At 39.5% G+C, this 24,943-nt stretch overlaps 2 pseudogenes; both read right to left on the bottom strand.

Annotated features, from left to right (window-relative positions):
- The window catches only part of LOC132131411 (uncharacterized), a 28,263-nt pseudogene extending 5,255 nt beyond the window's left edge, over window positions 1-23,008 (bottom strand).
- A 633-nt stretch (window positions 23,009-23,641) lies between these two features.
- Window positions 23,642-24,943, bottom strand: LOC132131518 (putative nuclease HARBI1; annotated as a pseudogene).

The following is a 24,943-nucleotide window of genomic DNA, read 5'->3' as shown; positions in this document are numbered from 1 at the left end:
GACAGCACAACCGCAAAACATTGGATGTTTTATACATAGACTATGTATAAATGATCAGATTTGTTCACTGGGTGTCCAAATTTTATGTCAATACCACACTAAATTGCTCTACGTCTTGCTAACATGCACATGTTGTGCAAGATAACGCGAAACACCTGTTTGAACGAGTCTAGTTTTTCACTGTTCTTCCTAGCATGTGCACCAGACTGAATAAATTAATCCTTTAATGGTCTCAAACACACACACACACACACACACACACACACACACACACACACACTAGAGCTAATTCTTGTGATAATGCTATTAAATATAGTATTAGCTATTATTAAAGGTATTAATGTTTATTGACTTTAAAATTTGTAGTTTTTTTAGTAGTTTTTTTTTACTTTAAAATAAATCTTTTTTTTGTACAATTAAATGCACATATACATACATGTATATATATTTATACACACACACACACACACAAATTATTTTATATGCACATTTTTATTATTTAGACATTTTTTTCATTATTTTATAAGATTATTAGTTGCAAAAATCTTTCAATATGGTACAGAAATGCCTTCATCTGTGATCTATAAAAGAAAGAGAGAAGGAAAACATCACATTAAGACAAAAGACAAACATGGACAGGATAACAAAGGGCTGGCGGTCTCTTAAACTGTCTATCCACCACCAGATATTTAACAGATCGAATATATATATATAATTATTCTGCCACAAATGGAAAATTAGAAAAGAACACAGTTCATAAAACAGTGGTCAATGAACCCGAACCAGAACAGAGGACGTTCCTGCTGGGATTTGTTCCGATAAAGACAACAAACACTTGACACTTTCTCTCAGTTCCAAAAAGTCTGCTTTTTTGCCTACATTTGCAGTTTTTTCTAAGGCAGCATCCTAACTGAAATCAACCTCAAAACGGTAATTTGGAAAAGTCTAAGTCTAAGTCTAGACTGGAAATACTCACAATACGAAAAAAGTGTAATAAATATCTGTAAAGCATACAATATAATATAGATTGTAACACAGCATTGTCTTGATTAAAAGTCCTACCATTCATGTTTATCAATCTTGAAATACAACTTTTAAATGTTGAATTGTTTGTGTCAGACAATAACGACCTTATAATACAAAAAATGAGATTTGTTAGTGCACAAAAGTTGAATTATATAACTCATATAAAAATTGTATAATGTGCAAAATGAAGGCAACACACAATTGTGTATTAAACTGAATCACTTAGCAAAAAATACAAAAATCCAAAGTGAATCATAAATCGACTGACTTCACGTCAAGCTAAATATTCAAACAAATAGTGAAAATATTTGATACTTGTATTATATATATATATATATATATATACAAATTTTAAAAAAGATCCATCTCACTGAGCTTTGGAAACAGATATACTGACCTGTTGATCACATTCACACGTTATGCATGCGTCCCTCCAGCTACACTCATTAAACATCCTAAATGAGCGCCCCCTTCACAAAACAAGATCTATTGCTTAACAGTATGTAAAAAGAACATACAAACACCTGAAACTAACACGTTATGTGCGTTATGTGCTTTTGAAGTGTTACTGGACAAACAGTGATAAGCTGTGCTGTACTCCGTGTCAGGGCCAGTTTCAGTTACAGCTGCTGTTGTTGTTGTTGTTCTAATAAACATTGCCTTTAGCTGCTCTGCAGTGTTTGGCGTTTAACTTTCAGAATTTTTTTGGCAAACAAACTTTCGTTGGTCTCTTAATCACATCTGCAGCTCGATGTCGGTTAGCTGTTGCTTTGTGGTTTGTTGCAGGAATGGCCAATTAAAATACTGGAATAACAGATGTCCTTCATTATACCAACAACAACAAAAATCGAGCTGCGTGATTGGCTGAATGAAAGAGCTGGAACCATGCGTTGGAAAGTCATCCGTGCGGATCTAGGAGATGGAATCGAGAAGCCTAATCCAATGTGACCAGACACAAGAAATAAGATCTTCAGACCGATGTAAAACCACTACTGAACCACTTTTATAATTTAATACGATTATAAATGATGTTATCAGTAATATCCTTCAAGTTTAAAAAGAAAAAAACAGAACATGATTTAGCGAAGTAGAGGTGCACAATGCATTTGGTTTAGGAATTTCTCTTTTTTGTTATTAGACTGATTTTTGGGACAAAACTCTCAATTTGTTTTTAATTAATTAATTAATTTATTCATTTATTTATTTATAATTACAACATTAAATTAAAAGTACAAATATGAATTCATACTATTTTCATTTAAAATTAATTTAAATAGTTTTTTCTTTCTTTTTTTCTTTTTTAATCATGGTTAATCTAGTAAATTCTACATTCTGCACATATTAAAGTCACTTCTTGTTTAAGAAAACTATAAATTTACCACATTATTGAAATCTCAAATTGACATCAATGCACGGGACATTTAAAAATGCAATAATTCAATAATAAAACAACTTCACCCACACTTTATGGACATCATTTTTGCTCACCAAAATTGCATTTATCTGATAAAAAATATATAAAAACATAACAGTAGTATTGTGAAATATCAATACACTGATTTCTAGTTGAAAATATTTTAAATTGTAATTTATTCCTGTGATATTAAATCTGAATTTTCAGCATCATAACTCCAAATATTTCTTATTATCAATGTTGAAATCAGATTGATATTTGTGTGTAATTCATGATACATTCTTTCAGCATTCTTTGATGAATATAAAGCTCAAAAGAACATTTATTATTTATAACATTATACATGGCTTTACTGTCACTTTTGATCAATTTAATTCTTTTTTAATAAAAATATTAATTTCTTTAAAATATATATATACAACTGTCAAAATATTCAGAAAATTTCAATTTTTAAAATTCATATTCATCCTTGGAAATAATTTTCTTTTCTTGAAATTTCTAAACAGAAAACCGCAGCAGCCCTTCCCTCTTTACAGAATCATGTTTCTCATTTGGTTTGCATAACAGGCTAAAGGTGAACACACCAACTGATACGGACACACACTTGAGCCGTACTGCTCAAGAGCCCAAAGACCTGTCGAGTTCAGAATTAAGAAATCCAAAATGCTTGATTCCAAAGCTAGAAGCCTCTCATACCGGGGTGCCACACTGAATTTGTTCGACTGTCACGAAAAACAATGCAAACTGAAGATGTGTCCAGCTTGGACAAGCAATGCTAAAAGGAAATTCGTTGAAAGGGTTTGATGAATACTTGTAAACAAGGGCGAACTTAAAACTGCCCAGCCATACTGAACAAATCTAGACTTCAAAAGATAGATGTGAATGAAGACTGTTGAAATGAGTCAACATTTGTTAAGCATGGTTCTCTGGCAAAGTTTCAAAGCTTTTTCAAGCGAACGGTTTCAAGACTGATTCTTGAGCACACAAAAGCTTTATTCAAATGGTGTGAGTGAGGTTTTAATAATTATATTTACATATAATAATGTCATAATAATGACGATTGAAGATAAATCAAAGATGTAACAACTTTTAGATTCCACGTCGATTAGCTGAGAAAGTATTTATACACTACCATTCAAAAAATTGTTTTATTCAGCAAGGAAACATTAACTTAATATTACGCAGTTACATTAAAGACAGTCATAACATTGCAAAAGATTTCTGTTTCAATTAAATGCTGTTCTCTCTATTCATGAAAATAAATGCATCAAGTTTACGCGAAAATATTAATCAGCACAACTGTGTCTTACATCTTCGATATTAATAATTATAAATATTTCTCGAGCAGCAAATCAGCATAGAATGATTTCTGAAGGATCATGTGACACAGAAGAATGGTTATGATGCTGAAAATTCAGCTTTACTATCGCATAAATAAGTTACATTAATATTAATAAAAAATTTACTTCCAAATTATTAAAATATTTTAATAATCACGGTTTATCTCGTAATATTTACATTCTCAATTTTAATGTATTTAGTTTACCCACTCTTTATGGACTTAATTAACTTAATTTCACATGTTTTTGCTACTTTCCTGTGAACTAGTGTTTCGCCAGTGATTAATTGTTAAGCTTCAATAATAAACCACAAAACCAGTCTTAAGTCGCTGGGGAATATTTTTTAGCAATAACCAAGAAACATTGTATGGGTTTCTTTTATGCCAAAAATCACTAGGATATTAAGTAAAGATTATGTTCCATGAAGATATTTTGTAAATTTCCTAACATAAACATATCAAAACCTCATTTTTGAGTAGTAATATGAATTGCTATAAATTAATTTGGACAACTTTAAAGCTGATTTTCTCAGTATTTAGATTTTATTTGCACCCTCAGATTCCAGATTTTCAAATAGCTGTATCTCGGCCAAACACTATCCAACCCTAATAAACCATATCAATGGAAAGCTTATTTATACTGCTTCCAGAGGATGTATAGTTCTCAATTTAAAAAAACTGACCCTTAAATAAATTAAATTGACCACCTGGTTTTGTGGTCCAGGGTGACATTTAATGACTTTTATTTAGCATCCTATCTGGTTTGATTTTAATAAATTATTCATAAAATAAATAAAGGTGAGTGAGTGTGTGTATAACCACAAACAGCATTAAACATTTATTTGTAAACATTTATCCAAGTCATTTGTAATTTGACTTGGATAAAAGCATGTGTTGAATTAATGCAAATGTTTATGACATGTAGTCATTAGGGCTATATTTTTGAAATCTACCTCCATTCTGTATCCATTACCTGAGCGTCCCTGATCCCATCAGAGATCCGCTGCTCTTGCAAACTTCCAGACACGTCATTCATCTCATCGACTGGACAGCACGACTGAAGGAGAGAGAGACAGATGTGTGTTGACCAGAACTATCCATTAAAACGCCTTTGTACAAAAGGTCAGATGTTCTTCCATGGAAGCGCACAGGATGTTCCTTGGAACAAAAATCGTCAGGTGGTGCGTGATAATATAATTTGAGATGAACTTTTTTATATTAAATTAGGAACAAATGAAGAATAGAAGCATTTTCAGCAGTGGTTTCAGACGTCTGGACCATACCGCACATGTCTAAACGTTCTGGAGGAAAAACAAACTTCAGGCCTTCTAGATAAACTTCTGATGCTACATTTTCCAATGAGGTAAACGCGGATCTTGACAGATGTTTGCTTCAGTAAACAGTTTGTATGTGTATTTGAAAACTTCACATGATTAATATCATTGCGGGTTAAATTTGGTTTTCGACATTGTGTTCTTGCTAGTTTCATGTTTCTAATAAAGCCATCATCCAATTTTTCTTGCATTTGGCGATTGATGAGTGTTAATTTTAGCCAATGTATTTATCTTTTTCCCTTCTTCTCTGCACCAGAAGCTTCTATTTGGCTGGGTCCCATAATGGGCTTTGAGAGAGAAGCAGGGACATGGGTAATCCTCTCTCTTTTTTCATACTTCACCTCCTTCCCTTCCTATTCCTGTCCACCAATCCATCAGAAAACAATACATTCAATGCTGTCCATCTGTTTTTGCTACATTAAAAATGTTTTCAATTGGACAGATTTGCAAACCAAGTGGCCGTTTGTTAACTATTCAAATCGTTCTGATCAAATCTTCTTTGTCAGATCATCACTACAGGGAAAAACTTAAGATTTTAGGGACGGAAAAAGAACAAATAACACCATAAACGTAGTTTTCCAAAACCATACTTTAGTTGTTGTTTTTTTTTTTTTTGATAAAGCGAGATTTGAATGAATAATTCTTTTGAGCCAGATCATTTCAATGAGTCAATTCATCTGATTCACAAAACCAGCCTAAATGAACTCACTGACCTAATGATCCAGACAGGAACAGATGTTTACAAGTGAAGAACAAAGATTTGGCCGGTCCTATGAGAGGATAACTTGAATGTGTGTACTTCTCGGGGTGTACTATTCCTTTAACAGTAACCATAACGGAAGATAAGCTGTTTAGAATGAGCAAGTCCCGGCTGATAATGAAGAGGAGAATGGTACATCTTTGTTCATTTCGAGCAGGCAGAGGTGTAATGGGCTTTACCTAGAGCTTGAGGTCAGGATTGCAGTAATCTAGACTGTGAGAGTGAATGTTGCTATTCTGCACACCACACACTTAGACATTAATCTTTATAAGGACATCCTTCATCCAATGACAGCTCAGAACCTACGCCACCTCCATAACAATGAGACAGAAATATAGTCATGGAAAAGGCTGCTATTTGTCAGATGAGTTAATTTGGTTTCAATTTCTTTATCCAGATTCCACTTCGTCCATTGCTGGAAGTTTATTATTTAATTTAAGGATGCACAATGTATCTTCTTTTTTTTTTTTACATGTTTGCTTAATTTGGTTTGGAAAAAGACTCCTTTTTCAACATGTTAGGTTCGTTCGTTTCCACTTTCTTTTAATGTTCGCATTCCATCTGCATTTTTCAATTAACTTTGCACTTTGTCCATTATTGAGTTTTTTTTTTTTATTATTTAATTTAGGGATGCACTTTGTATCTGTACCATATTGGTTATCAGAAAAAAAAAATGTACCTGTTGGGTTAATTCAGTTTCACTCTCTGTTATTGTTTATACTTAATCTGCATTTCTTAATCCAGATTTATATACATATATATTTTTTTTTTTATTAAGCGGGGCATAACGTTCTCGTAAATGTATTTGTGAATGCTCATTTCCTCTATTTAAACATATGGATTACCTCTGTCGTCATTAGACAGTGACTTACGGTGCTTTCACACTAGCACTTTTGGTGCACACCCGGGTTCAACTGACGTCAGAGTTTGGTACGTTTGGATGATATGAACGCGGTCTTCTGAACTTGCGTGCACACCCGCGAACCGCACCGAGTCCAATTAAAAAGGGTGGTCAGGGGTATGATTCAAGTGATCTCCAGTATGGTTCGCTGCTGATGTGAACGTAATCGTACCAAATCACGGAACTGAACCACTATTAATGACGTATTATTCGATAAAAATGTTTTTGTTAGTTTAACTCACTTTCCTGATGAGTGTGACTGATGCGTTGCAAGCAGACCTGTACATCTCATTTCTGTTCGCTTTTAGAGTTCTTTAGAGCATTCGCAGTACATTTGTAAGAAAAACGTAAATTGAGCATCGTGTTAGTTCAGTCAGGCCACGTTAGTCACGCTTGCATCAGCCGACAGTCAGCTGTTCCTGACGTGTACCAATCCAGTCTTGACACCTATCAAATGCGGTCTATTTAAATTCCCATTCTTCAGCGTCTCTTCCATCGCATCGCTGCTTGCAATTAACTCCCTCCTCCAACCCCAACTCCACCAACTGAACCTGTAATCCGATCTAACTTGTTCTTTCTTTACAGTGTCTTCATTGGAAGCAGTCTTTATCACATTTGTTTACAACTCATGTAATTGTGAATTGTAATTATGTATGCTTATAATGGTTCTGTTCTGTACCCCGGGGGGGTTGCCTTGCTGCTCTCCCCGCTCTGTACAAGCATGGCTGCATGGACAGGCGTCTGGAGCGTTGCCCAGAAAATAACCATACGACCAACACTAACTGTATGCAATTATAATTGTCATAAATATACTTGACGGAAGTGGTCCTGATTGAAGTTCAGTTATGTACTGAAGCTAATTTGGAAACAAAACCATTGGTTCAAAAACATAAATATAACATTGAAGAGAGCAATGCTACGCATTTTGGTGCCTTCTGCACCATCATTACTAAGCAATGGGGTAAACAGCTGCTGGCTTGATGACGCAAACCTACCGCGGCTCAGGCCTAAATAATATAATGTGAACACAGTCCAGCGGGGGCAGGGGGGCAAACAAACTCGGTTCGAAGTCCCTAACTCTGATGCCCAGTTCTACAGACTTGAGCGTGGGCTCTTTAGACTTGGGCCAGTGAGCAACTGCACAGCATAGTCCTGGAAACCACCCTGTGTTTACGATTTTGCACAGGCAAGGACCACTCACATTTTTATCAGAAAATGTCCAAATCTGGTTGATCCGGTTGAGTTATATTGACCTTCTGACCATTTCCAAGAACAAGGTTTGGTGCCTCTGCCAGTTTGTTTTTTAAGAAAGAGGTCTTCCATTAAAGACAAAGGCAGCACGTTCCCTTTTTTAAGCATTTATGGGGCAAGTTGGCTTGCACAGCATGTAAAAGCTGTTAAAACGCAATACCCACCTCCCTGGAGGGTAAGAACATTTAAATAAGGCAAGTTTGCACTCAAAGCAATGTTTGAGAAGTGGTGGAAAGAATAATAATAAAGAAAGAAAGAAAAAAAGAAAAAAAGAAAAAGACATACTCGGCTTTGTGGAGCTGGGCTTGGATTTCTTGTAAGTCTTACAGAAAACCGGGGGCTTCCTCCTCAAATCTGTTGCTGTAATAAGACCCAAAAGGGTCTTTGCTTCTGGCCTCTGGAGGTGAAGTCAGCAGTTCTTTTCTAACAGGCACAGAGATGGCCGCTTTTTCTCCAGAGGACCTCAGATTCCTAGCTGGAGCTTTCTTCATAGAGCGGGCTGAGCGGAGGCTGGGTTTATGATTGGACGGTTTGGAAACTGATTTATCATTCAACACAGATTTGTTTTTGCTTGCTGCGTTCTGAAGTCAGAAGGGACAAGAACAAAGAGGTTACAGATAACCCTAGTTGATTGAAACAACACCCTGTCCAAAACTGGAGAAGCTTCAGTTCTTTAATATTCAGTAGTTAACATAAACACTTCAGAAAAGCTACAAAGAAACCTAGGAATAAAGTAATTAATATTTATGACCGAACACTTAAACATAGTTGAAATCTAAAATTTTCAGTACCAACGTCAGTATGACTAAATTAATAGGTACTAATTGTATTATGGTGACTATGGATGCTCTAAGGGTGGTCAAAGTACAACATAATACTTACTTATTATTTAAGAGCCAAATATTTACCATAGTAAGATTTGTAAAAGCACCACTAGTGTACAGATGACGTCATGAACTAATTAATATTTATGAGCCCTACTACGGTGAAGTCTCAAATCATGAATATTAAGTAACATATTGAATTCTCCTGGAAGGTTTTGAGGCAACATCAATATAACCAATTTTATATTCATGAGCCAAGACTATAAGTCCTTATATGATGAAAGTGTGCTTCATGAATATTTATTAGGTAACATGACTGGTTGGTCAGTGTGACCTAATTTATTTTTATGAAACAAGACATTATTCAAGTTAGTACGATCCAGCAAAACCAGAAATATATAATCAATATTTATGACTTGTAGGAAGAACTCGTTACTTCACTACCTGAGTAACAACATCAGTATGACCAAATTAATTGACTACGAATCATACTATGATGAAACTTCAGCTCAAAAATATGAATTAGATAGCATGGCTGGAAGCTCCAGGGCTAGAATAAAGCAACATCAGACTTAATTACCATTAAAGTATATTATATTATACCATATACTTGAACTTTAAATGATGAACCTGAACATGACCTCCAAAGGGGACGATCCTTGTTTCTCTTTCACCTAAGAATGGCCTTGTGTCCCTTCTGTTTCCTCTTCCTCATGGAAAAGCCCACACGTCTCCAGTTCCCCTGGATCCAGGCCTAAAAAGATGGAACGATGGAGAACTTGGTGAAAAAAAAAAAACTTCAATAAAAAGCTCTGGGATTTTGCAAGCAGCACATTGACCTTCTCTTAACAACAAGTTTTTTTTCTCTTTACACAGTCCCCAGTACATATAAAATGGCCTAAATGACCAAATATCATTCCTCCACCTTGGTGGAGATCACATGAGCCATGAAACGGGGATAAATCGCCCAATTCCTCGCAGACGTGGAACTAGACAGAGTATAAGAGAGAAAGCCAATGAGAAAGAGAGCAGCAGGACCATTTTAACAGATCCATAAAGTTAAGCATTTGTTTATTTATCATCGCTCCGAAGCCAGGAAAACTCTGATGCCGTCCAATATTATGTAGAGCAGGGAGTGAAGGAGGGTCAAAGGAAAGGAGACATCTGCGAGATGTTACACATACTGCCTGAAGCACAATTGAGGGAAAGAGCAGAGAGACGAAGCTGATCATTGAGGTATTTAGAGATGCAGAAACTTAGTGAAGCCCAAAAATGGGGCATTTTCCCTCATTAGATTATTGATCATCTACAGCAGATATCTCAGCCAAAGTTTACAGTTTACTTTCTGAATATATATATATATATATATATATATATATATATATATATATATATATATATATATATACGTATGTAACCCTGGTTCCTTGAAGGAACGAGACGCTGCGTCAAACGCTTTTGTGTGCAATCTGTCCATCAGAAGGGCGTGACGTCACGGGCGGGGTGACGTAGCGACCAGGAAGCTATAAAAGCATGTGCCGTGCAGCTGGCTTCAGCTTCGAGTAGGGAAGCAAGCGCCGGCAGGGGTGCCGGGAGTATGGTTCTGTGACGCAGCGTCTTGTTCCTTCAAGGAACCAGGGTTACATACGTAACCTTGAGACGTTCCTTTTCAGGAACTCGAGCTGCGTCAAGCGCTTTGGGGAACGATATGCCCACGATGCCAGACTTCCAAATCCCTGCCTAGTGTGTATCCGAAGAGCACAGCTAAAGCGAGAGAACAGAAGAGCCCGGAGTTGCTCGCATGTCAAGGTCGTAAAATCTGACAAATGTAGAGGGCGTGGACCACCCCGCAGCATTGCAGATGTCCAAGAGGGACACACCTGCTGAGAAGGCCTTAGAGGCCGCCATACCCCGAGTAGAGTGAGCCTTGGCTTCCAATGGAAGGGGAAGACCAGAGGACTCATAAGAGACGTTGATAGCCACAGCCACAGCGCACCGCGGAGGAAACGTGTAACTAGGGGGTGTCTACCCACTGACTGGTCATTGAAAGGGACATGGTAAGCAGCTATGGCCGCCCTGTACACCTTTAAGGTGGAGTGGGTTAACCCCGCAGAGAGCCTAGCTTGTAGAAACTCCAGAACTGTACCAACTGGGCAGTTAACAGGGTCAAGCTGGCGGTCTCTGCACCATGAAGTGAAGAGTTTCCACTTCAGGGTGTACAGTTTCCTCGTAGAGGGAGCTCTGGATTGGAGGAGGGTCTCAACAACCTCAGTTGAGAGACCGGATTCTATGAGCTGTGCCCCCTCAGGGGCCACACCCACAGTTTCCACAGCTCCGGGCGAGGGTGAATTATCGTGCCCTGCGCCTGTGCGAGTAGGTCTGTCCTGATCGGTATCTCCCACGGAGAGCCGTCGAGGAGCGAGACAAGATCTGCGAGTCATACTCGGCCCGGCCAGAACGGGGCTACTAAAAACAGACGGACCCCGTCCCGGCGTACTCTCGCCAGAACTCCCGGGAGCAGAGCGATAGGGGGAAAAGCGTACAGACGAAGCCTCGGCCAGGTCTATACCATAGCGTCCAGTCCCAGAGGAGCTGGATGAACTAGAGAGAACCAGAGGGGACATTGCGATGTCTCCTGAGTCGCAAAGAGGTCCACCTGGGCTGTGCCAAACACTCTCTATATCTGCTTCACCACCTCGGGTGAAGTTTCCATTCCCCGGGCCTCGGCCCCTGCCTCGACAGTATGTCTGCTCCCACATTCAATCTCCCAGGAATATACACTACTCTGAGCGAGAGGAGTTTGCCCTGGGACCACAGAAGGATCTGGTGTGCCAGCTTGTACAAGGGGCGTGAACGCAGACCCCCCTGGTGATTGATATAAGAAACCACTGATGTCTTGTCGGTGCGCACCAACACATGGTGATCTCTCAGGTCTGGGAGGAAATGTTTCAATGCTCGACAGACTGCTAGCATCTCTAGGCAATTGATGTGCCATGTCAGATGGCGACCACTCGACAGACCGCGGGCAGGGTGGCCACTCATGACCGCACCCCAACCGGTGAGGGACGCGTCTGTCGCTAGCGTTACACGGCGACAAGGAGCTCCCAGCACCGGGCCCTGATTCAAGAACCAAGGTTTCTTCCACATGTCTAAGGCACGAAGGCATCGCCGCGTGACCTTGATAACTCGAAGTGGATTTCCCCTCGGGGAAAAGCCCTTGGACTTGAGCCACCACTGTAGGGGTCTCATGTACAGCAGGCCAAAAGGTATCACATTGGACGCAGCTGCCATCAGACCTAACAATCTCTGGAATTGTTTGACAGTGAGTGACTGCCCTTCTTTGACTCTCTCGACTGATGTGAGGATCGACTCGATCCGAGCAGGAGACAGACGTGCCTGCATCGTGGTCGAATTCCACACTACGCCTAGTGTGTTTTCTTTCATTTTCTTTGTAAATGTAATGTTTACTATTGTTATTTATTTATTATTTGTTTTAGTTAACATATTTTCAGTTTTACTAATTTTAGTACTTAACTAAAATAAAGTTAGAAACGTTGCTTCGGAAATGTTTACAGAGAGTATAATTGAAACCTCTGTTTTAGTATTTTATTTTATTTCAGATAACTTTTTATATTTACTACATTTATATTACACACATAATACATTTATAGTACATACACAGTAGTACATTATTATTATTAATTTAGGTTCCTTTTCAGAAACTCGAGCTGCGTCAAGCGCTTTGGGGAACGTCCCTGACGAGACCGACTCTGAATATCGTGTGCAATCTGTCCATTGGTGACGTAGCGACCAGGAAGCTATAAAAGCACGTGCCGTGCAGCTGGCTTCAGCTTCGCGTCTGTCAGCAAGCGCTCTGTGTGTGCATGTCAAAAGTCTGTCCCGTTGGTCCTATATATTGTTGTCTGTCCCTTAGCCATTAAAAGATCGCTAAAACAGCTCAATATGCCAAAAGTAAAAGCAAAGACCAAACATATTAAGGGCGATTCCAAGCCATGTTATAGATTGTGTGTTCCTCCCTGCCCCTTGCTACATTACGAGTGGGGATACACACAGTTTGTGCGTGGCTTGCCTGGGATCGAAGCACGCTGAGTCGGCTCTCGAGGGGGCCGACTGCCCGCATTGTGAACGATTGCCAATGCAGACGCTTCGATCCCCGAGGGCTGTCTGCGAGGAGGGAGCCTTCACTGGCGTTCCCCGTGGTGCTGACCCGGCTTCTGCCAAGGCAGAACGGCTGCTGCACTCGTTCCTTCAAGGAACCAGGGTTACATACGTAACCTTGAGATGTTCCTTTTCAGGAACTCGAGCTGCGTCAAGCGCTTTGGGGAATGTGTGCCCACGCTGCCAGACTTCCAAATCCCTGCCTAGCGTGTATCCGAAGAGCACAGCTAAGGCAAGAGAACAGAAGAGCCCGGAGTGGATCGCATGTCAAGGTCGTAAAATCTGACAAATATAGAGGGCGTGGACCACCCTGCAGCGTTGCAGATGTCCAAGAGGGACACACCTGCTGAGAAGGCCTTAGAGGACGCCATACCCCGAGTAGACTGAGCCTTGGCTCCCAATGGAAGGGGAAGACCAGAGGACTCATAGGAGACGTTGCTAGCCTCGACTATCCAACGACTTAGGGTCTGCTTGGAAGCAGGAGAACCCTTTATAGGAGGACCGTGGCAAACAAGCAATTGGTCGGATTTTCTCCACAGGGCAGCTCTGTGGACGTATGCGTCCAGTGCTCACACTGGACACATACAATTTAGCTTCTCCTGGTCTGGCTCCCGAAAGGGAGGAGGACAGAAGGCCTGCAGTACGTTAGGTTGTGGTGTAACAGAGGGAACCTTCGGAAGATAACCCGCTCAAGGGTATAAGAATGCTTTGGCCATAGGGGAAGTCGTGGCCTAATGGTTAGAGAGTCGGACTCCCAATCGAAAGGTTGTGAGTTCGAGTCTCGGGCCGGCAGGAATTGTGGGTGGGGGGAGTGCATGTACAGTTCTCTCTCCACCTTCAATACCACGACTTAGGTGCCTTTGAGCAAGGCATCGAACCGCAGCATAAATGGCTGCCCACTGCTCCGGGTGTGTGCTCACAGTGTGTGTGTGTGTGTTCACTGCTCTGTGTGTGTGCATTTCGGATGGGTTAAATGCAGAGCACAAATTCTGAGTATGGGTCACCATACTTGGCTGAATGTCACTTCACTTCACTTCACTCACTTCACTTCACTTCACTTCACTTCACTTCACTACTAGGGGCAAAGTCTAGATAAGTAGGGGCCACCGAAAGGGCCTGAAGATCTCCAACTCTCTTTAGTGAGGTGATTGCCAGTAACAGGGCAGTTTTAAGTGTCAGATGTCTATCTGAGATATCTTGTATTGGCTCGAATGGAGCTTTACAAAGAGCCTCTAAAACCACAACCAAATCCCAGGGGGGAACACGGGATCGTACTGGAGGTCTCAGCCTCAGCGCACCACGGAGGAAACGTATAACTAGGGGGTGTCTACCCACTGACTGATCATTGAAAGGGACATGGTAAGCAGCTATGGCCGCCACGTACACCTTTAAGGTGGAGTGGGTTAACCCCGCAGAGAGCCTAGCTTGTAGAAACTCCAGAACTGTACCAACTGGGCAGTTAACAGGGTCAAGCTGGCGGTCTCTGCACCATGAAGTGAAGAGTTTCCACTTCAGGGTGTACAGTTTCCTCGTAGAGGGAGCTCTGGATTGGAGGAGGGTCTCAACAACCTCAGTTGAGAGACCGGATTCTATGAGCTGTGCCCCCTCAGGGGCCACACCCACAGTTTCCACAGCTCCGGGCGAGGGTGAATTATCGTGCCCTGCGCCTGTGAGAGTAGGTCTGTCCTGATCGATATCTCCCACGGAGAGCCGTCGAGGAGAGAGACTAGATCTGCGAACCATACTCGGCCCGGCCAGAACGGGGCTACTAATAACAGATGGACCCCGTCCCGGCGTACTCTCGCCAGAACTCCCGGGAGCAGAGCGATAGGGGGAAAAGCGTACAGACGAAGCCTCGGACAGGTCTGTACCATAGCGTCCAGTCCCAGAGGAGCTGGATGAACTAGAGAGAACCAGAGGGGACATTGTGATGTCTCCTGAGTCGCAAAGGGGTCCATCTGGGCTGTGCCAAACACTCTCCATATCTGGGTGAAGTTTCCATTCCAGTTTCCAGTTTCCTCGGCCCCTGCCTCGACAGTATGTCTGCTCCCACATTCAATCTCCCAGGAATATACACTATTCTGAGCGAGAGGAGTTTGCCCTGGGACCACAGAAGGATCTGGTGTGCCAGCTTGTACAAGGGGTGTGAACGCAGACCCCCCTGGTGATTGATATAAGAGACCACTGATGTGTTGTCGGTGCGCACCAACACATGGTGACATCTCAGGTCTGGGAGGAAATGTTTCAATGCTCGATAGACTGCTAGCATCTCTAGGCAATTGATGTGCCATGTCAGATGGCGACCACTCCACAGTCTGTCGCTAGCGTTACACGGCGACAAGGAGCTCCCAGCACTGGGCCCTGATTCAAGAACCAAGGTTTCTTCCACATGTCTAAGGCACGAAGGCATCGCCATGTGACCTTGATAACCCAAAGTGGATTTCCCCTCGGGGAAAAGCCCTTGGACTTGAGCCACCACTGTAGGGGTCTCATGTACAGCAGGCCAAAAGGTATCACGTTGGACACAGCTGCCATCAGACCTAACAATCTCTGGAAATGTTTGACAGTGAGTGACTGGCCTTCTTTGACTCTCTCGACTGATGTGAGGATCGACTAGATCCGAGAAGGAGACAGACGTGCCTGGATCGTGGTCGAATTCCACACTACGCCTATATAGGTGGTTCTCTGAACTGGAGAAAGTACACTCTTCTTGGCGTTTTTGTCTCAAACCCAGCTCCCCCATATGTGCGAGAACGACATCTTGATGTCGAACCGCCATCTGCTCTGATTGAGCTAGAATCAACCAATCGTCGATATAATTTAGAATGTGGATGCCCTGCATACAAAGGGGTACCAGAGCCGCATCTACACATTTCGTGAACGTGTGGGGTGAGAGTGCGAGGCCAAAGGGAAGTACTCGATATTGATAAGCTTTGCCCCCGAAAGCGAAGCGATATGTGGAAGTATGCATCTTTGAGATCGGAGGGCCTCAGTGATGCCCTGGAAGCCCCTGACTCAGAGCGTCGCTGAGGCCCTCCGTCCCGTCGTGGGGGAGCACGAGCAGTGACACTCTGTCTCTGCGCTTCCCGGTATGAGGAGCCAGTATGTGGCATGGTCATCTCCCGCCCAGATGCACCACGAGAGCGACGAGGGAGGAAATTCTGGAATGCCGCCGCCTGTTAACGTGCCTCCTGGAACCTGTCGACGACAGTATTGACTGTGTCGCCAAACAGGCCAGAAGGCTGAAGCGGGGCATCCAGGAGGCAGACCCTGTCTCTTTCTTTTATCTCTGACAGGGTCAGCCACAAATGCCTCTCCGCAGCCACTAAGGCTGCCATAGACTGCCCAATTGCGCGAGCGGTCTCTTTAGTGGGGCGGAGGGAGAGATCAGTGGTCTTTCTAAGTTTTTCGACATCTTCAGACTTAATCCCCTCTCCCTCATCGTTATCTCCCAGCAGGTCAGCTTGATAAGCTTGAAGGACTGCCATAGTATGAAGGCAAGCCCCAGCCTGACCTGCTGTCCCCTTCCGATGGACAGATTGCACACGATATTCAAATAAAAACTCGGGGATCGAAGCGTCTGCATTGGCAATCGTTCACAATGCGGGCAGTCGGCCCCCTCGAGAGCCGACTCAGCGTGCTTCGATCCCAGGCAAGCCACGCACAAACTGTGTGTATCCCCACTCGTAATGTAGCAAGGGGCAGGGAGGAACACACAATCTATAACATGGCTTGGAATCGCCCTTAATATGTTTGGTCTTTGCTTTTACTTTTGGCATATTGAGCTGTTTTAGCGATCTTTTAATGGCTAAGGGACAGACAACAATATATAGGACCAACGGGACAGACTTTTGACATGCACACACAGAGCGCTTGCTGACAGACGCGAAGCTGAAGCCAGCTGCACGGCACGTGCTTTTATAGCTTCCTGGTCGCTACGTCACCGATGGACAGATTGCACACGATATTCAGAGTCGGTCTCGTCAGGGACGTTCCCCAAAGCGCTTGACGCAGCTCGAGTTCCTGAAAGTTATTTCCTGTGAAGTCTCTCCCTGCGGTGGGAGTTTGACATTGGGCTCTGAAACCGGGGGTCTCGGACACCTTATTGGGTGTCCCGTTCACATGAACAGGGCTGATTTTGATCAGATGTTTGTTCATTTTAAAACTGAATACTTCACGTGCAGCTCCTTTGGGACTGTTATCTGAGCAGGTGTGTGTGCCACGGCCTGGAGTGTGTGAGTCTGGTGAAAGATCCCTCAGTCATCGCTGAGAGACGGCCTGATGGGTCTGCAAAACAAACACAAAACACAAATACTAAAGATAACGTGCCGTTATGCAACTGTTAATGATGTTTTCTCTCTAATTGTGGCTCAGATTATTGTTAAAAATATAAATCCACAATTAGTTTTTTACCTGTTTTATCATCCGCTTGAAAAAAAAAAAAAATGTAAGTCTGGCTGCTCAAAAGATGCACAGTTTAAAACCTAGGGTTAGGAATTTGTTTCAAATAACTAAGATTAGTTAATGTTTTTTAAAGAGGTCTCTTATGTTCATTAAGTCTGTATTTATTTGATCAACAATACAGTAAAAAAAAACACTACTATTTTGAAATATTATTAGAATTAAAAATAACAGTTTTTTTTTATTTGAATATATTTTAAAATGTAACTTATTCCCGAATTTTCAGCACCATTACTAAAGTCTTCAGTACGACACACGATCCTTCAGAAATCATTCTAATATGCTGATTTGCTGTTCAAGAACCATTTATTCTTATTTAATTATGATTATAATTATTATTTTATTTTTATTTTTTTGTGGGAACACTACCATTCAGAACTTAAAATAAAACAATAAAAAATGCAAGGAGGCATTAAATTCATTAAAACTGACAGTAAAGACATTTATAATGTTACAAAATGTGTATAATTCAAATAAATGCTCTTTTAAACGTTCCATTCATCACAGAATCTTGAATAAAAATTAAATATTATAGTTTTCACAAAAATATTAAGCACTAATTTTTAACATTAACAATAAGGACCATTATTAATAATTGAGCACGAATTATAATTGAGCCAGCATATTAAAATAATTTCTGAAGGATCATGTGACAGTGAAGACGCTTAAAAATTCAGCTTTGAACACAGCAATAAATTACATTTTAAAATATATTAAAATAGAAAAGTTATTTTAAATTGTACAAATATTTTACCATTTTACAGCATTTTTAAATCAAATTAATGAAGCCTTGGAAAGCACATACTCTTTCAAAAACATATAAATCATAATTATTCCAAACTTTGGAGCTGGTCTTAGCACACAACACTTACAAAGTGAACAAACAGCTCCATCTAGTGACAGTTTCCAAACTATCAAAGCATCCAGAGCATGGTTTTCTGAAGTCTAGCCTCACTGATTCACTCCTCTGAACATCTTTTAGCAGCGTATTTCCTTTTGAACTGCTTTTATGAGGCGTTCTTCCATTAATAATGACTGAACCCCACTGCCTCTGCGGGACAAGAAAGTTTGAGTTGCTTTATATAAAGAGACTGTAATGGGACTAAATGGATAACACCTTTTATTGGCTGATTATACAGACTTTTGTGTATTAGTGTAGATCAGGGGTCTCCGAGTTTAGAGACCCCTGGTGTAGACGATGCCATCATTACCTTGTTTGAGCTACTGTCCTGCAGTCAAGACAGTGGAGACTGCATGAACCTGACGGCATGAACAGGACTGCCATCTACAACACGCATCATATTAGAACGGATAATCAAATTATAGCAGTGTTGTTTAACATTTTACTTTCACACTAAGACAAATCAGCTTAATATACTATAGCAAGCAGTGTGTTTTTTGGATCTTTTACTATTTTTTTTAAATCTCAAGACTTATAATTTGTATAAACAGGGTTTCTGCAGGTTTTATGAAGGTAAATTAAAGACTATTTAAGACCAAGTAAAGCGAATTTAAAGAAAAAATTGAAGGATTTTAGGAAAAACCAAACATAAATAAAATAAATGAGTATGTTCTCAAAATGTAAATGTCTGGGAAGCTAACGAGTTGTATTTCCAACAGATCTCCATTAATTTTAAGTTAATTTACATACATATTCCACTGAAGTATGGAAATAATAACTTTAACTGTACCTGCAAAACATTCATTTACATGAAATGCAAACTAAAGTCATGTTTTCTGAGGAATTGATCCAAAAAAAAAAATATATATATATATATATATATATATATATATATATATATATACAGTACAGACCAAAAGTTTGGAAACATTACTAGTTTTAATGTTTTTGAAAGAAGTTTCTTCTGCTCATCAAGCCTGCATTTATTTGATCAAAAATACAGAAAAAAATTGTAATATTGTGATATATTATTAGAATTTAAAATAATTGTTTTTAAATGTATTATACTTTAAATTATCATTTATTCCTGTGATGCAAAGCTGAATTTTTAGGATCATTATCACATGATCCTTTAGAAATGATTCTAATATGATGATTCATTATCAAAGTTGGAAACAGTTCTGCTGCTTAATATTTTTTCAGAACATGTGATACTTTTTTAGGATATGTTGATGAATAAAAACTAAAAAAAAAGAAGAAGCTATGTTTTTAAAATATAAATATTTTGTAATAACAATATACACTACTGGTCAGTAAGTTGGGGTCAGTAATTTTTATTTTATTTCTTTTTTTAAAATAAAATCAATATTTTTATTCAGCAAGGATGTGTTAATTTTTTTTTTTTTTAATAAATGCAGTTCTTTTTAACCTTTTATTCATCAAATATATAAGACAGCAGAACTGTTTCCAACACTCATAATAAATCAGAATATTAGAATGATTTCTAAATGATCCTGTGGTAGACTGGATGTTACATGTGACACTGAAGGCTGGAGTAATGATGCTGAAAATTCAGCTTTGCGTCACAGGAATTTTTATTTTTTTTTTAAAGTATATTCAAATAGAAAACTATTATTTTTATTTATAAAATATTTATATACTATTACTATTATTTATAAAACTACGTGTTCCTCTGAACTCAATCTATAATTGATTTTGTTACATATGATGCAAAACATTATTATTAATATTATTACAGTAGGCCAATTACTACAATCAAAATAAAAACAGACTAAAGTTTTCAAAAATAAAATAAAACTATAGTTTTCATTAAATAAATAGAAATATACAGATCTGCTACAATTTACACATACATCTTTGCAGTTAGATCTTTAAAGAGACAGTGTTCTAATTATAAAATAATAATTATTAGTAGTAGTGGTAGTATTGTTGTTGTTATTATTAGATTAATTCTGCCCAGATATTGTAAGTTCAGAATTTATTTTTTTATAAACCAATATGCATAGTTTAAATCTTTCCAAGCAGCTCAGTTTGGGAATCTGTCTTCCAGAATTATCATTCTTACAAATTTAATTTAGTAATTAGACTTGTGTAAGTGAACAAGCAGTGACCAAAGCTGTGAAAAATATCAGAATAATCCAGTAAACGTCCTCAAAAAAGCTCATTAACACAGAGTTGTTATTTTTAAGGCTGTTTAAATGTTTATGTTTAAAGCCTATCTGACTATTAAACCTGCTACAATCTCACTGACCTCGAATCAAACACACATAATGCCCGGGCTATAATCATATATACTAGATATAATCCTTACAATATACGTGTCTAAGTGAGATCATGAATGTGATCATTGTCAATCAGTTTAAACATTCATCATTGTGCTGATGTCGGGTAAAGAAACGCCATCTAGAGCACAGAAGGAATTACAGCATTCGATCAAAGCACCTGTTCAAAACAAGTAAATACTGAGAAATAATAAAGCATTGTTTGCTTATCACTTTTTTATGTAATGGAATAACATGCAAACGGGTGTGCTATTATGCTTTTTTACTTTTTCAACTTTATTTAGTCTGTAATGTTGATGTTTGAGCATAGAAAAAGATCTGTAAAGTTACAAAGCTCAAAGTCCTATTCAAAAGAAGATATTTTATTTAACAGAAAGCACTTTAAAAAAACTACACCGTTTGAACTATAATGCATATTTTCCGGGATTTGTGATATCAACGAAAGTAACGAGACCTGGGGCCCGTTCTTCGTACGTCGCTTATTACAGCCGAGATCAAATGACACATCCAAGATTATATCATCGTGCTAAACATGATCTGTCTATCATGCATGGCTTACACTATATTTCTACAAAATGCAATACAATGTAATAAAAAACACCAGATTTTACTTTCACAACATATGCACATATTTATTTTGTAGTCTGTATGCTACTAAACATTTTCAAATAGCCTACAATTGATTGGGAAAAAATTACAGAGGGATTTATGGATATCTACTTTTGTTATCCTGTAAATCAGAATATACTGTGTCAATAGCCTTAAAAAATGATTTTCGCCATGTTTTTTGGAATAACATGTTATATATCAGGCTAGGAATAATACGTTGTATAACAGCCACCAAGAAAAAGGCTGAAAAAAAAACAGGTGGTGGTCAGGGCTGGACTGGGACAAAAAACACCACCCATCTTTGCACGGCCTTAATTATATGCATACCAACTCCTATTCATTAAAACCACTAATGCCATGTAATGAGTGAGTATAGGAACGAGTGAGAGTTAACAGATGAAATAAGTCAAAATTTTATATTTATTAATACAGTTGAACTATACTCCACAGCGGTGAATCCTAAAACAAGCTATAAGTGGCTCTGGCATAGTAATACCAGTGTTTCTTACAGGATTTTTGTTAAAACTATGGTGGTGTGTCCTCGGTCCTTCTAGGGGGGTTCGGGGGCAGGCCCCCCAGTGAGAAAATTTTGTGCATTTTAATGTTAAATTCATTAATCTGGTGCACTTTGAGAGTTCAAAATTAAAAGCTCCAACCCATATTCAGTGTGCAAATTAAACAAAGAAAAATTCAAACCTCTTTTAGTTACAGTGTCTATTTACATTACACCTATAAATAGTTATAATATTAATCCAATGACAGTAATAGCCATATTTTGTAAAACAAATGCACAAAAAAATAAAGGAAACTTTCTTAATTAGCTGTACCAATTTCTATACTTGAAAGAGATAAGCACATGATCTTTTATTTTGACGCAAACTGCATCAAGCTTTTATTTTGGCGGAAAACATGGTTTACAAACGCCTCTTATTCAATTTCTAGTGAATTGCGGTAATCGTCAACTATGCAGATGTGGAAATAATCTACACTCATGACATGGCCTAAGTGTTTTGAAAGTAGTTATGCTTACCGCAGGCTCTACACTTTCTCATCTCTCTCCTGATCCTCCGTCCTCACTATCATCATCTGCCACAGGAGCTGATGAAGGTCAGAAAACATATATTTTGACACAGTTTACAGTGTCTGCTTTAAGGGCCTGGTTCTATTTTTTCACTCTATTTATCTGCACATTCCTTGCGTTTCTTCTCCATCTTTTTTTACAGATACACACTGACACTGCTGCCGCTCGCTCACTCGTTTAAAGTTGTGATTGGGCCAGCCCAGTGTCAATCAAGAAAAGAGCCAATGGGCCGCTGATCTACGTGTTTCATGGGCTGTTCTGTCAGAAAAAAAACTAACACTGACTTTGACCAATGCATTACACCGGCACAAACCCAGCGCCGCCAATTAAGCAAAACAAAACGAATAGGCCGCCGATGTACAAATTTTATGGGCCTTTAAAAAAAAAAAAAAAAAAAGTATGAGTATGAGATATCGGCCCAAAAAGCACGTCGGCCCACCGGGCAAATGCCCGTTATGCCCAATGGCCAGTCCAGCCATTGTGGTGGTCCTGTACCACCACAATATACCCCAGCAGAGGAGCTGGCCCTTGGATTGAATGAAAACCGAACCATTGTGGAGGGCATCCCTGGGGGCAGCTCTTCCTCAGACACAAAGACAGGGACCAGTAGCAGCAACACCTTCATTACTGGTAGGCTAAATGAGCTTCCAATTATCTTAGTACACTGTAAAATGATCTGTTGCTGCATTAAATGAAGTATAATCCAAATGGCTTGTACAGTCATTACAACTCTTTGTAAAAGTGAAAACTTCTACACTTTTAGTTAATACAATGTTGCCATGAGTTATTGATCACATTATATTTTTTACAGTGTAGTTAATTGTAATGACAACCTGCACAATTTTATTTGTCTGCACAAATAACTAATACAGAGGTGGACAGTGTTGTACTTTTACTTTTGTTGCATGAGGCATGTTTTGACTTTTTTTTTTTTTTTTACTAAATGACAGGGTGACATCCATTCCCTCTATAAACGGCATCTTCAAAAAAAATGAGTATTTTGAGCTGAATAGACACAAATTAAGAGGAGAAATTGAACTTGACAACTTGAAAAAGAGAAAGATTGCTCTAGAGAAAGAGTTGCTTCAAAAGGACCTTCAGAGTAAGTGCTAATAGACCATTTGACACATAGTTATGTAAAGTCACCGATACTACTATCTCTAATTGCAGGCAAAAGATGACATACTGGCTTTTCTTTAAAGAATTGTTTAAATAAACCTCCGGGAACTACGCATATTTGTCGTGTTTTATTACACATTCAAAAATGGTGTTCCACAATTCTGTCCCGTGCAGCTCTGCCACTAGGTTGGTCCAAGTGCACTGGCTGGAGGTCATCATCAGGCTGCACCCCCACCACAGGGATCCTCTCCTTTCTGATAGTGGCGATGTTATGCAATATGGCACAAGCAACAATTATGTCACAGGCCCTGTCAGGTGCAACCCTCAGACTTTTGAAATCTTTCCTTTAGTTGCCCAAAGGTCATTTCAATGCGTGCCCTTGTCCTGGCTAGAGCTGCATTGTAACGGGTTTGTGGTCCAGGGTTTGGGTCAGGGAAGGGCGTCATGAAATACTGCCTGCAGGCATAGCCCCTGTCTCAAAGCAGGATCCCATCAAAATCCCCTGTATAATGGAAAAATGCAGTTTTGTTAGGCTCAGCATAAGTGTGTGTGTGTGCAATACTGTGAGCTTGACATTTATGTTCTCTTACCAGGTTCAAATAATGTGCATAAATGTGACTCTCTGAAAATTCTTGATTCATGCACTGATCCTGGCCATTTTGCTTCCACATTTGTAATATGGAACATAGAGTCACACACCATCTGAGAGTTTTTAGTCAGTCAACTGCATACTTTTTTTATTTCATTCCTTTTTTTTAAATGTAATAAATTACTAATCTGGAATATTATAAATTGTAATAGTAACTTACCTGCACATTTACACTGTGAACCCCCTTTCGGTTCACAAAATCTCCTTCATTTGGGCCAGGTGGGGCCGTGATGGGGATGTGTGTGCAGTCTATGGCACCAATCACGTTAGGGAAGCCTGAATGACACATACTGTTAGTCATACTTTTTTGCATGGTCATGATTGCATGTCATTAACAATTATAAATGTACCTGCAATAGCGAAAAAATTCTGCTTTACAACCTGGGGTCTTAAGTGGCTTTGGAATACCACAAAAACCCCTAAAAACTGCTTGAGTGCCAGGTAAACTTTGCGAATGGCACGAGCACGACAGACAGCACTTTTCACTAAGTTCTCTGCGTCTCCAATAGTATAAAGGAAAGTGCCACTCGCAAAGAATTTCAGGGCAATGCACACAGTCTGTGCAGTTGTCAAAGCCCGACTCTTCCGTGTTGAACACTTAATGTGTGGTTCCAACAAATTAATGATGTAAATGACACCCTCACGAGAAAAACGGTATCTCTCAACAATTACACTTTCGCGCTGGGCTAAAGGATCCTGTCTATCCCACAATACCCGATTAATTTGAAAAGCTCTGCGAATTATTCTCGCACCTTCCGCAACCGGTTGCTCGCGTAAAAACGGACAAGACAT

The sequence above is a fragment of the Carassius carassius genome, chromosome 48, assembly GCF_963082965.1.
Source record: "Carassius carassius chromosome 48, fCarCar2.1, whole genome shotgun sequence".
In the NCBI taxonomy this organism is placed as follows: Eukaryota; Metazoa; Chordata; class Actinopteri; order Cypriniformes; family Cyprinidae; genus Carassius; species Carassius carassius.
This window is presented reverse-complemented; position numbering and strand designations above follow the sequence as displayed.